General features: G+C 36.7%; 1 long non-coding RNA gene across 1 annotated transcript in view; it reads right to left on the bottom strand.

Annotated features, from left to right (window-relative positions):
* si:dkey-25c4.1 overlaps nt 1-12822 on the bottom strand; it is a 37060-nt gene extending 24238 nt beyond the window's left edge. The window contains 2 exon segments of the long non-coding RNA NR_186845.1: nt 11534-11750; nt 12744-12822. This is a non-coding gene — a long non-coding RNA (si:dkey-25c4.1).
* Nucleotides 12823-15258: the final 2436 nt, after the last annotated feature.

Here is a 15258-nt window from a genome sequence, read left to right on the forward strand (position 1 = left end):
AGTGTATTACTGCGCAGTGAATAGTACATTATTTGGGACACAACTACTGCCTTTATAAATATATCATCTCTAAGTGCATAATATGTCAAAACTGAGAAGCAAATGCAGAATTACAGCAGAAGACCAAGTTTTTGCCATTCCTTTCAAGAAAAGCTAACTGAGGCCATAATTCACGCAGGCTCACCAAAACTGGACAGATAAAATTAATAAATTTATACATCCACAGTTTAGCTGCATGTTGGAACCTCCAGCAGGATAACAGACCATGTCATGTGTAGAAGAAAAAATGTTCAGGCAGCAACAGAGTATTGCCACAAGCACATTTTCCCAATTAGCCTAGTTTGGCTTATTTCCTCTGTCCGCTAAAGACCCAAGGTGTTTTTTTTTTTTTTTTTTTTTTTTTTTACATGCATTTTTATTTATATATGCTATTTAGGCTTATTGGAACATAATTAGAATAAAAATCTTAGCATCCTCCTTTGATATGATGTACTTTTAGAGAAAAATTGTGTCCATATATGTGGACTCGTGGTCCAAATTTACATAAAACACTTTTTCCCGATTTTATGCATATTTAACACAGATTTTTATTTATTTATTTATTTTTTTGCTTTGCCTATCAAAGAGTAATTTTGGACATTTACAAATAGGAGTTGGTACATTTCATATACTGCAAAACAGTTGCAGGATGACACTATGTCTGTAACAAAATTTTAAACAAAGTATTTTAAATACCCACTTAGGAGCTCAAAATGTGCTGTCCACGTATGTGGACACTCAGGCCCTAGGAGGTTATAGACCATTTTGAGCGATGTAAACAAAAACAAGTCCCAACGTATTCTCTGTTTTACATTTTTAATTTCTATATCTTCTGAGAATCCAAAAAGAGTCACATCTTGATAAACGATGTTATGATAGCTGGTTTACCATTAAGTTATGATTAAATTGCCTCTTATTTCAGTTATGAAATAGTTTAATAACATGCAGGAAAATGTTCATGGACCAATGACATGACCACATTGAAATGGTCTATACAGCATTTTTAAAAAGTCTTCAATATAGCTAATTGGTTGAACGGTTGTTTTTCCCCCAAACTGTTCTGCTTATTTCAATGCTGTGAACGAATTTATAGTGCTGCAAAGTCCCTTTGTGTCAAACATTCTGCGGTTTACTTCTGTACACCGATTTCACAGTACACTTTCACACTCATTGATATTTCAGACCATGGTCAGCAGCTGGAAATGACGCAGACAAAAGCAAATTAGTGAGAGTGGTGAGACATGTGGAGATTGACAACGCAAGCCACCCATTTCCAATTTCACACACTGCACACACACCATCGCCACCTATTTCAGCTCTCATCATCTCTTACACACACACTAATCTTTGCCTAGGGCTCCCGCGAAGCATTCCAAGGAGCTCTTGTGTTGCACCTTAGCTCTCTCAAGTGAGTCACCTAAATCCAACACAGGGCGTCTATCATGTGTCTTTTACCTGCTTCTGCATGTATGATTTGCACAATGAGGAAAGTGGCATCTGTCCAAATATCCCTTTGGAAAATTAAGGTTTGCTCAACTGACGTGCGGTGCCGTGTGACATTGGGAAGTGTCACATTGCGTTGTGGTAAACTTTGAAAACCCCGTGGAGACATGCAAACTGCAAGTCAGTGGACATGGCTGACCTTCAGGCACTCTGGAAGGACAACCTGCTCTCTGGTGTTTCACTGCGGATGATAGTAAAGCTGGAGAATAGAGGTGATGACTTTAATCAGGTAATTAATATCCAAGCACTGAAAGGCTGTGGAGAACTGCTAAGCCCAACTCAGTGAAGGGGGCTTTAGAGGGTAGATGAAGTTCCCTTGCATCCTAGTCCAGTAAAGAAGACAATAAGAGGGTGAAATTAGTATATGACAAAAAAGACTACTGAAGGGCAGGTTTTATATTGATAAGAGAGAGGCTAGATCTGGAAAGGATGAGCTTGTTTACAGGGACGTTCACACAGGAACTCAGTTACAGACACTAGCCTCAATTCCCTGATAAGTACAATTTCCCTTCAGACTATTTTTCTCCTTGCATTTGCACCATCAATAAGTAACTATGAAATGATTAAAGGTGACTTGCATGACACAAAGGGCTGATTATTGAATGTATAGACAATAAATAGACACATAATATTATCGGTCACAGTTTATTTTGATGGTCCGTTTGTTGAATTTAAGTTGCATTGCATCAACATTCCAACTAATTCTCATTTAATTATAAGTAGACTGTTAGAGTAGGGTAATATATATATATATTAATATAGTAGTAATATATATATATATATATATATTATAGCAGTTAAACAAATAACAAGAAAAGAACAATTTAGTTTTATATGGAACTCAGTTCTAATCAATTTTTAAAGTTTTTTTTTTGTTTTTTTTGCAGAAAGATGAGTGTCCACCTTTTCCTCAGACAGTACAGATCTGCTTGATTTGACTGTCACCTGCCATTTTAGTGGATCTGAAAGCAGGGATTAACAGGCTTATGAAGGAATACTGTAAAGGGGCTCTATTACATTTAACATTTTCTTAAAACCTGACATTTTCACTACTGATTAAGATCTCTCAGATGTTTTTTTTTTTTTTTTTTTTCACCACTCTCTTGGTAGCGGTGATGGTGCGCAACGTATCTGAAGAGCGGTGGGGGCATGTTCGTGCGATGCACCTGAGCAGCGGGGGTGAGTCGTGTCCAACGGACCTGAAGAGCTGGGAGGGATGTGGTGGACAGGGGTGTGTGACATATTTGAGGACGATTTCTAGGAGATTAACATTCGTTTGCGGGCATCCAGGAGTCTCCCGAAGCTTCTAGGAGACTTGAAATGTCTGGGATTACATTAAGGTTACTAGCCATTTTGCAAACTAGTGTAGCGCGTGGAGTAGTGTTTGGAGGTTGGCTCTTTTGTGTCAGAGGTCCAGGGTTGCTGGGGAAACAGGGGCGGAGCCAACAAGAGCAGTCATGCTGACACAGAAGCTAGCAAGATTGCCAATGAGTGCATGCTTTAATAAAGATATATTTTGAGTTCAAGGGATGGTCTATTGTTTAACATGGCAACAGGAAAGGCAGCATGTTGTCTGCCACGTCATTTGGGATGCCATGTTAAGCGTTGTTGCACTGAAAACATTATATTTTGTACTTAGTCCCTTTTATCTTTTTTTTAATATTAGTCTGAATTGAATCGTTCGGTTCATAATGTGTACCGAACCGAAAGTCTTGTACCGAACGGTTCAATACGGATACGCATACCGTTACACCCTTAATATATAAATATGTACTTAAACAAATCTGTTTTGTTTTTGTGCCCACATTGTTAATGAATCTCACAAGTAGAATAAAATCTATCTGATTTGTATACAAATCAAATTTATGGCTCATTTCCTAACACTCATTTGCATATTTAAAAGTGCAACAATGCAAAATTCTCAACATACACTTTATATTTTCATTATGTTTAGTAGTACACTTATAAGTACACTTATTTATTATGTATTGGCAGTAATTTTAATTATCATTTTATCTGCCACAGTTTCAGTTAAACAAATACACCCACAAATCTGTGCTACAACTAATAAAACCCATTACAGTTTGTAGTATACTTCCATACAGACACACACGATTGAACCACTAGACACTATGGGACGCAGACAGACAGTCTTACATACACACAAGGCCACCATGGCCCACTTAAGGCCAGACTGAGAGTTAACACAATTAGACATAGGCTAATGGAATCTAGGCAGGCCAGAGATAAATGTGACTTCATTAGCACAAGCCTTGAGAGACTGTCAGTGCAAATCGCTGATGAAGAAATGTGGTTTCCTTCTCTTGCGTCCTCTCGTATACTCCTTCACACACTATCTGTCATTCCCGAGCATGTGTTTAAAGCCTGGCCTTAGGATAAGAGGAAAGAGCGATGGTGAACGAAAAGAAAGACATAAAGAAACAGGAAGAACGGACATATAGACAGACAGGCTGGATTTCATAGCTTGTAGCTGTATCAAACATATTGAAAATCCCTGAAGACAAAAAGTGGGCAGCCATATTGGATTGAGTGCTTTCTGGTGAACAATGCCTGGCAGAAAACATGCAAAAGGACCACTCACATAATGACCTGATGGGAGACGAAATCTATCACTGAGAAAGCTTTTACTCACACACGAACACTTACTGAAGGCCAGTGTGTGTATGCGTGTGTCTCTTAGGGGAGGAAAACATTTAAAACTCAGGAAATGGATAGCCATTCCACGGCTCACAGGCCATTTAATGATTGAAAGAGATTTGTGAGAGGTTCAAACCAGAAAATTTGATTCTGGACTGGCTGGTTGCGGCTGGACATGATTTCATTTTATGCATTCATCAATTGGTTTCGGCCATTCTGGAAGTGAGCATATCCAGTTAGCCATGCATAGCCGTAGCTATAGCACTGAAGATTAAACATTTACATTGTTCACTGAAGCCAAACCATTCTGAAATATAAATATAAAAATTATAATACAGAATTATTAGCCCCCCTGAATTATTTGCTCCATTTATTTTTTTCCAAAATTGTGTTTAATGTAGAGAAGATTTCTTCAACACATTTCTAAACATAATAGTTTTACTAACAAATTTCTAATAACTTATTTAATTCATCTTTGTCATGATGACAGTAAACAATATTTTACTAGATATTTTTCAAGACACTTCTATATAGCTTAAAGTGACATTTAAAGACCTAACTAGGTTAATTAGGTTAACTAGGCAGGATAGGGTAATTATGCAAGTTATTGTATAATGATTGTTTGTTCTGTAGACAGTCGGGGAAAAAAATTTTGCTTAAAGTGGCTAATAATGTTGACCTTAAAATGGTTTATAAAAAAATTTAAACTGCTTTTATTCTAGCCAAAATAAAACATATAAGACATTTTTCAGAAGACAAAAATATTATCAGATATACTGTGAAAATGTCCTTGCTCTGTTAAGCATCATTTGGGAAATATTTAAAAAAGAATATATATATATATATATATATATATATATATATATATATATATATATATATATATATATATATATATATATATTTATATATATATATATATAGTTTACTACTACTACTAAATACTCAAATTTCACCTAAAATATCCTAATCGGGTAGGGCAGAAATATGAAGGACTTTTTTTTTTTGTAACCTTGGTCAAACGATTCCGGTGAACTGTATGCTTTTACAAAATCAAAGCATTTAAGGTCTGTTTTCTTTTAAAATCAATGATCTACACTTCCTGATAGATAAACATTACAAAGTGAGTCTCTGAAAGTAAAAAAAAAAAAGCACTATATTAAATTACATTTTTATATGCCATGTCTTTAAAATATGAACATTTAAAAAATTTTTACATTTTATATTTTACCCCAGTAATTTTGATGGAATTTCTGTGCTTGCCTGTTGATCCTGATGGGCGTGTGCATGAAAATTGCTTTTCATCTGATTTTATGCTTGAACTACTAAATGAACACTGAAGTCTGTTTAACTGATTATATTTTAATAACATTACAAAATCAATGCTGTAAAAGGATCCATATACAGTCACATTACCCGTTCACCGTAAGTTTATCGGTATGGGAAGAAATACTAGCTGTGCATATAACCTATTACACTCCATTCACATAGGGCAAGGGTGGCCAACCCTGTTCCTGGAGAGCCACCTTCCTGCAGATTTCAGTTGCTACCCATATCAAACACACCTGAGCCAATTAATTAGGACCTAAACAACACGTGATAATTACAGGCAGGTGTGTTTGATAATGGTTTCAACTGAATTCTACAGGAAGGTAGCTCTTCAGGAACAGGGTTGGCCACCCCTGTCATAGGGCTTCCACGCTTGACAGAGGGCGTGTCTAAAGTTGGGGCTGAAGCGATCATCATAGCAATGTCAGCCAATGAAATTAGTAAGCAATAGGCCACTGTCTGAGCTGGTGTATTTGCATACAGCGATCTGATTGGCAGAAGATTCCGTTGGCGCTTGAAAAGTTTAGCAAGTCCCAACTTTTGCAGCGAGCAACGCCACTGAAGTGGCGCCGACGGATCCATAATGCACTTTGGCAAAGCCTGACATCACCCATTCAAAGTGAATGGAAAGCGTTGAAGCTGACACCCTGTGTGAATGGGGCGTTAGTGTTCTGACGATGAACGAAGCTTTACGGGGAAATCGAACAACATGAGGGTAAAAAAATGAACAATTTAAATTTTTTGGTGAAGTAATCCTTTTAACTGTAATTGAATCCAATGAAAATCGGAGCTTGTGAATCTAAATCAACAAAATAAGCATCAGTATAACATCCTCAAAACACACTCCTTCTCTCTCACACACACAGTCAATTTCTGTCAGCCTCAGCACCATTTGAAGAGGAAAAATTTAAATCTCAGCCCATAATCTCTGTCTACTATAAAACTGGTTTATCTAACTGACTGCACAAAAATCCATGCCAGCCTACTCTACAAAAACTGTAAATCAGTTATTAAAGTTCACTTGGTGAAAAAAAAAAAACAGCTTTATCTGCAAACAGTCATCCGCCAAAAGGCTTCTGCAGTCGTGTTGTGCTGTAGAAAGATTGACAAGCATGCTGTATGGGGCCAAGGCCTTGGTTTCTGCTGACTCACTGAGATGTCACGTTGAAATGTGTTTGCCTTGACAATGTAAAAGAGATCCCATGCATGAGAACAGATCATTGGTAAAGCACACACACATACACAGGATCATCCGCAGTCTCATCGTTTCAACCCCCTTGACTCCATTCGTGACCTTGTGGAGGATATTGAAGCAAGCTCACCCCTGAATATTTACTATCTGTCTTCATAAATTGCATTATGTGTGCATTTGTATTGGTGTATTGTGTGGTGCAGTAGCTGCTGCATCAGGCTGGGGTGCAACAGAAACTAATTGATGTGCCTGAGACACACACCGATACAAAAAACATGTTGAGTGTAGCCAACCATGTCCCATTTCAACAAAGCATGTAAGAGGAATCAATCAGCTGGAAGCGATGCCATTACACTCATGCAGGAGGGCATTTCTGCGCACTACCTTACAGCAGATGGAGCAACTGTTAGCGAGTTTACTTTTTTTTTGTGACCTTGTGTATCCTAATTGCTTTTTGCATTTCAGATTCATAACCCTGCTCTCGTTACCCAACAACCCATCTGTCTTCCATTAAACAGAGTGAGATAGAGAGAGTGATTTGCTGTATGTCTACACTGAAGGTCTAAGCAGTGTGTGTGTGTGTGTGTGTGTGTGTGTGTGTGTGTGTGTGTGTGTGTGTGTGTGTGTGTGTGTGCTGGGTCTTAAGTACATTTTGATGCTTTAAGTTTAATGTAACATGCATGAACACATTTACCAACTAGACCTGATCCGGCAATGTTTAAATAAAACAAAACTCCACTCAGACTCCTTTTGTTATATTCACAAGTACAGACGTTCTGAATTGTACCAAAAGATGTTCAAGGGCACGCTCTTTTTATCATAATCTAACAAGTGATGCTTACTGCATGACTCTATTAGGAACGTTTCATTGTGAGTGGCTGGTTCTGCAGTTGAATATCTAAATGTGAATGCTCATGGCATGTAAAAGGGACTTATGTCTACGATGTTATGAACAGATGTGATGCATTAAAATTACACTGATTTACAGTTTTTTTTAATTTATATTTAATAATTTATTATAAATAATAATTATAAATAATTATAATAAATATAAATTTATTAATATAAATAAATATAAATTAGAAATAATAATTTATTATTATTATTATTATTATTATTATTATTATTATTATTATTATTAATATTTTAAATTCTTTGATATTATAATATTATATTAGGATAGTATAATATAATAACATTAATATTATAAAATAATAATAATAAATTATTAATAATAATAATAATAATAATAATAATTATTATTATTATTATTATTATTTTATTATTATTATTATTTTATTATTACTGTATTATTATTATTATTATTATTATTATACTTTTTATTAGGGGGCCCTAACTCAATCGTCTCAAACTCAGGCCCTGTTTACACTAATACTTTTTCGTTTTAAAATGGAGTTTTAGAATGAAAATGTTTCACGTCCACACTGCCGTTTCATCTAGCATTTTGAATAGCTCTCTGTCCTCACTACACCGCTGAAAATGCTGAAGATCCATGCAGTCAGTGAGCTCTGAGCACACCTGCTCGGCTGAGAGCAGCCGAACGTTAGCCAGTCCATCCTGGACCTATATCTAACAATTCGGACTTTTGAATCTATTAGCGTACTTGTTCTCAGGTGATGTGTTTTGGCTGAGCGCAAAGATAAGTTAATATAGCCTACCTATTATTTATGTAACCACATACACTGATTCCACACTTTTGACCCATTGCTTGCCTTTTTTCCTATATTGTATAAACTTATCGTACTTTATACTTGACATATAATTTATTGTTAAAATTATAGCTTTCTGATAATTTTATTCAGCAAAAGAGACTGCAATTTTGTCTTTCATGCATTTCCTCTGATAATCTCTATTGTGTGCATATGGACTGACATTAAGAACGTATTTGTCAAAACCACATAGTGAGCCTAATGTTTCATGTTTTTTTTTTTTTTTTTTTTTTTTTTTTTTATTAAAATTAAAAGAAGGCGGTTATTAGGGTACATTTTGTTATAAATTTGCATAAAGTGAAGATGACGGTTAAATAAATGTGTACATGGTGTCTGTTATGTTCAATTTGTTAATAAAAAAATATATAAGACAGTGCTTTATATCATGCTTGATTTTATTGTCAAGATCTTGAACCACAGCCAGGGTGAATGATGTTATAAAAGTACACTGCTGTTTGAAGATTTACCCGATGTATCCTCAATTCCTCTGAAGTTTTTTTTTTTTATAAACTCGCAAAGGAACAATTACAGGGAAAAGATGCAAGTCTGAACTTATTTTGTAAAAGTCCTAATCAGACACCTCAGATGTCTCAGTTTTCCCCTATTCACACTGACATGTAGCAGCAGCCTTTTAAAACAAAAGCAGCAACTTTAGCATTTCCAAAATGCTTCATTTTCAGGCCTCCAAAACTCCAGGGTACTGTGGATTGACAGCGTAACGTAGCAAAAGATATACGTTTTAAACCTAAAACGTACTAGTGTAAACAGAACCTCAAGTCCTGGACAACCATAGCTCTGCTCAGTTCAACTCCAACCACCTCCAAATCACACCTGCTTAATAGTCTCCAGTAATCTTGAACACTTTGATTATTTGAATCAGCTGTGTTTGATTAGGGTTGAAGAAAAACTGTGCTGAGCTGTGGCCTACCAGGAATCAAATTTGAGATGGATACCCCAACTAATATATACTTATACTGAATTTTATCATTTGTTACAATGTAATTATCATGTAAATACAAGTTTGTTGTTTTATATATACACAAGTATATGTTTTTTTAATTTTATATTGTATTTATGACTGATCAAATACCTGCATGTAATTACATCCACATCTGTAATTAATTTCTGTAATTACACTGCTGACAATCCCTTAAATCTACCCATACCACCAAACCAGTCCCTAAGGGGTACCTGCATCCCACCTCAAGACCACCAGTAGTGTTTTATAATACATTATGAACCCGATACGTACATTTTTATAATGTTTTAATTTTTTGATGCAAGTACATTGCTTAGGCCATCTATGTAAAGGGACAATAATAATAATAATAATAATAATAATAATAATAATAATAATAATAGACAGGATGTTGAACTACAGGGAGAAAATATACAACTAAGGTGATGAAGCAGCCACGAAGTGAAGCATGGCTGTTACACCTCAGGTGGGCATTATTTTCTAATATTTCAGTGGACAGAGTCAACTATTATGTTTTCACCATGGTAACTATACATTAACCCATTTCTGCTTAAATGTTTTTAAAGGATTTCATGTAGCTTTGTTAAAAGTGTCCTATATGAACATGTTTTTCATTTATTTTCTACAGGTTTTTGATTTTTTTTCAAGAAAAAAAGTACTTGAATATGGCAACTACAGTGCTCAGCATAACTGAATACAGCCTATTTTGAAAATGAATACTTTTATCAATTTCTCAGTGAATATAGGCAATGTATTTTGGTGCATTTAAACAAAACTGATTAAACAGATATATTTATTAAAATAATATTTTAGTCACCAAACATATTTAGAATTGCAAAGGCATTGAAAGAAAACACAATTCAACTCAAGTTAAATATTGCAAAAAAAAAAAATTAAACCTATAAAATTTCACAAATTGTCTTTTAATTGTTTTCTATAACATAAATTTGGGTGTAGTAGTTTGTTGTCGTAAGTTATTTCATAAGATAAGCTCAAGATTTGGCTTCAGTACTGACTAATCTAATGTTCATTCATTCATTCGTTTTCTTTTCGGTTTAGTACCTTTATTTAATCTGGAGTCGCCACAGCGGAATCAACCACCAACTTATCCAGCATATGTTTTACGCGTCCAGCTGCAACCCATCACTGGGAAACCCATACACACTCATTTGCACACAATCATACACTATGGACAATTTAGCCTATACCCAATTCACCTGTACCGCATGTCTTTGGACTGTGTGAGTAACCGGAGCACCCGGAGAAAACCCACACGAACGCGGGAAGAACATGCAAACTTCACACAGAAACATCAACTGACCCAGCTGAGGCTCGAACCAGCAACCTTCTTGCCGTGAGGCAACAGTACTACCTACTGCGCCACTGCGTTGCCACTAATCTAATGTGTATGCACAAATATAAAATTGTTTAGCTTCCTATTAAAAATATTAATTTAAATTATAGATTTGTGATGGGTTTACATATATATATTGAGCGCTGTACAGTTGCCAGTGGGCTTAAATGGGTCAAGAAGTTGTTTAGATGTTGTATTTCAAAACAATAATCAAGTTTTGTCCTTAAACAGCTACTGTGTGTGGTACTACAGTAATTTCTGCACATCCAAAGTTTTTGTGTCCAAAGTTTTTATTTTTATTTATTTATTTATTTTATCCAAAGTTTAGAAGTTATCATGAAATAACTTTAGTGTAAATGTAAATGTTTGTAAATGTATTTTGTTTCATGTCATTACTGTCCTTGTTGTATTTGGATATTCATACCAAAAAACTTAATTTGGTTAATTAAATTACAAAGTTTAGTTTTTTACTGGGGCTATTGACCCAATGTAGTTGATTCAGTTTTTCCTACCTGTAAGTAAATTTGTTTTCCACAAATCCAAGCAAAATCTCTCTCTCTTTCTCTCTCCCTCTCTGAACCCTGCACACCCACACTTCACTGAAAGTCCTGACACAGTGTCTGCAGTGAACTCACAGCTGTGAGAACACATCCATGCATAAACTCAAGCAACTACTGCAATTCATACAGTGCACACCACCCCCATCCCCATCACAAATACACACCCCCTAAAAAGAAGATATCTCTTACCTTCACCCAAAATGCAGTCCAGCCAAAAGCATCTCTCTCAGAGTACCTTCTCACACCTGAAGATTCTCGTTCCTCCACGAAATACCAATGGGACCCAGGAAAACCTGTGCCTTTCTTCTGCTGTAGTAAATGTGAGTATCCCAGATTCAGATAGGAATCCTCTCCTGCAGCAGGATCAGCCGACCGGCTCAGCAGCTCAATGAGGGAGACTACAGGACTACTGCAGAAACAGCAGCATCATCACACACACACACACACACACACACACACACACACACACACAAGGCCACATTACTTCTGCCTTCACTCTACCTTATTCTGTCGAGTAGCAGCACCGCTCTTTATTTATTTTTTGTTGTTTTTTCAGTCTCATTGTAATACAGCAGAACTCTATCTCTGATGAATGGTTTGTACGGTTCCTGGCATTTTCTTAAATATGGTTTGTCAGGGCCAGAGAGCAGGATGACATTTCAGGGAAATGCAGAGTAAATAATACTACGAGATGTTGGCTGCATTTTATATGAGCCCAAATATACTAAGATCAATCAGAATGAACCGGTTCTAATCAGAATTAAACTAATTAAGCCAATATTGTGAGTCCTTTGGGATATTTGTGAATTAATCTTAATTTTCATTTTCTTTTTATATAAACAAAAATTATATTTGGTAATACTTTGGTTACCAATTGTCAATATTAACAGACTCATTCCCTGCCTATTATGATTATTTTGTTGGTTTAAAAGAAGTTCCCAGTTATGGTCATTCACTGTAACAAAAATAAATAAATAAATGGTCACACTTTATTTTGATGAATTTAAGTTACATTGCATTTACATGGCAACTAATTCTCAATAGATGACTGTTAGGTTAGGGTTAGTGTCAGTTGATATGCCTTTGTAAAGTTTCTAACAGTTAAATGTCTGTTGAAGGAGCGGAATCAACAGATATTAAAGCAGACAGTCTACTAACACTCAAATGGACCATCAATACTTCCACATAATTCCTTCATGTTGCTCCAACAAATCAAGTTAACTTATCTGTTTTATATCATTTTAAGTGGATTGAACAAAAAAATAAGTTGTCCGCCCAATAACTCAATAATTGTGTTGATTCAGCTCATTATAAATAAATAGTTTGAACAAACAGCAAAAAGTGAAGAGGAATAAGGAGCAATCAATAGAAGTAATGTCTAACATTAATTAAATAAAACAGCAAAGTCTTTATAAAACACATACTGTAGTGTGGAACATCTGCTATGGGTAAAGACAAGCACAGTCATGATGTTTAAGGCCAGATGCAATGAACACAGGACTTAATATACTAACTAGGCTAATCAAACACAAACAGGATAGCAAGGGTGAAGCACAGGTGCAACAAATGGAACACTGAAGACAGCGGGAAGGAGAACAAAGGAATGTCATGACAGACATTACAAACATAAGGGAAAAACCGGCTGCGTTCTAAACCGCATATTCAATGAGTAAAAAGAACTTACTTTACGAGGACTAAAATAGTAGGCACTCAACAGCCAAATCTCCTGGGGCCTCATGTATCAACGCTGCGTACGCACAAAAACTTTGCGTACGCCAAGTTTCACGCTCAGAATCGCTCACGTTTGGATTTACTAACAATGAACTGAACGTGGGAATGTGCGCAGGTTCACGGCAGCTTTCTGGCAGGCGTACGCACATTTTTTGTAAATGTGCAAATAAAATATGATGCACAAACTTATTGATGATTCCTACTTGTCTTTATCGTGATAAATAGTGGGCAAAATCTGATATGTAGCGGGGAAAAAAAGAAGAAAGAGTTCATCATACGCTGGATTCGAGCCGAGTTTATGCTCGAACGTGTCAATACATGATCACATGCATCTTATGAGGTGCGCCACTGAGACTGCTAAGGGTACTGCAACATTTTACAGATATAAACCACACTATTTCTTTTTTAAATGCACTAAGTGCGATGTTCAGACCCAACTGTGTTAACCGTATCAGCTAAACTCTCCCACTCTATTTTTTTCTTTTGTTGTTAATTCCCGAGAACAAACTTGCAAATAACACCGCTTTTCTCCGGTCTACCTCCGAAAGCAGCACCTCCATTTCACATTCTGTTCAAAGTTTCTCTTTTTGCTTGATTTTGCCGTTGCTTTTTCGTTGGGTTTTGCCATTAGCATAGTCATTAGCATATTCATACGGGGGAGGAGGCAGGGAGGGGTTTTGCGCTCGTGCATGTTGCGCTCAGTTTCACGTTCATTCGGATGTACAAAAGAATATGCGTGAGATTCGGCGTACGCAGTGTTTCATACATCTGAATTTTTTTCTGCGTACGCACATTTACAGCTTTGTGTGTACGCAATGTTTTAGTAAGATTTCCACGCAAGTCTTCGTACATGAGGCCCCTGGGGCCTCATGTATCAACGCTGCGTACGCACAAAAACTTTGCGTACGCCAAGTTTCACGCTCAGAATCGCTCACGTTTGGATTTACTAACAATGAACTGAACGTGGGAATGTGCGCAGGTTCACGGCAGCTTTCTGGCAGACGTACGCACATTTTTTGTGCGTGTCTGTTTTATTTCCATTGGCGACTCCTAGAGGCAGTTGTGTTAAATTCCTCTCTACAAAGTGTCTGATCCTTGCAATGGCAGCTTTATGAGACGGGTTCATATAGTAGGTATGTAAGATTTCCATACCATACAGTTGACCAGCTAAACATTAAAGCACAATTTGCAGCGGTCGCCTGTTTTCCCAATGTAATCTGAGCTATCTACTGCACGCACATTGCTATAAAGACACTATCTGAAGATGAATTTGCATGCGTGAATCAGAAACATTTCCATTCAATAAATGTGCAAATAAAATATGATGCACAAACTTATTGATGATTCCTACTTGTCTTTCTCTTGATAAATAGTGGGCAAAATCTGATATGTAGCGGGGAAAAAAATAAAGAATTCATTAAACGCTGGATTCGAGCCGAGATTATGCTCGAACATGTCAGTACGTGATCACATGCTTCTTATGAGGTGCGCCACTGAGACTGCTAAGGGTACTGCAACATTTTTCAGTTATAAACCACACTATTTCTTTTTTAATGCACTCAGTGCGATGTTCAGACCCAACTGTGTTAACTGCATCAGCTAAACTCTCCCACTCTATTTTTTTCTTTTGTTGTTAATTCCGGAGAACAAACTTGCAAATAACACCGCTTTTCTCCGGTCTACCTCCGAAAGCAGCACCTCCAATTCACATTCTGTTCAAAGTTTCTCTTTTTGCTTGATTTTGCCGTTGCTTTTTCGTTGGGTTTTGCCATTAGCATAGTCATTAGCATATTCATACGGGGGAGGAGGCAGGGAGGGGTTTTGTGCTCGTGCATGTTGCGCTCAGTTTCACGTTCATTCAGATGTACAAAAGAATATGCGTGAGATTCGGCGTACGCAGTGTTTCATACATCTGGGGCCTCATGTATCAACGCTGCGTACGCACAAAAACTTTGCGTACGCCAGGTTTCACGCTCAGAATCGCTCACGTTTGGATTTACTAACAATGAACTGAACGTGGGAATGTGCGCAGGTTCACGGCAGCTTTCTGGCAGGCGTACGCACATTTTTTGTGCGTGTCTGTTTTATTTCCATTGGCGAATCCTAGAGGCAGTTGTGTTAAATTCTTCTCTACAAAGTGTCTGATCCTTGCAATGGCAGCTGTATGAGACGGGTTCATATAG

Source organism: Danio rerio, chromosome 20 (genome assembly GCF_049306965.1).
Source record: "Danio rerio strain Tuebingen ecotype United States chromosome 20, GRCz12tu, whole genome shotgun sequence".
NCBI lineage: Eukaryota > Metazoa > Chordata > Actinopteri > Cypriniformes > Danionidae > Danio > Danio rerio.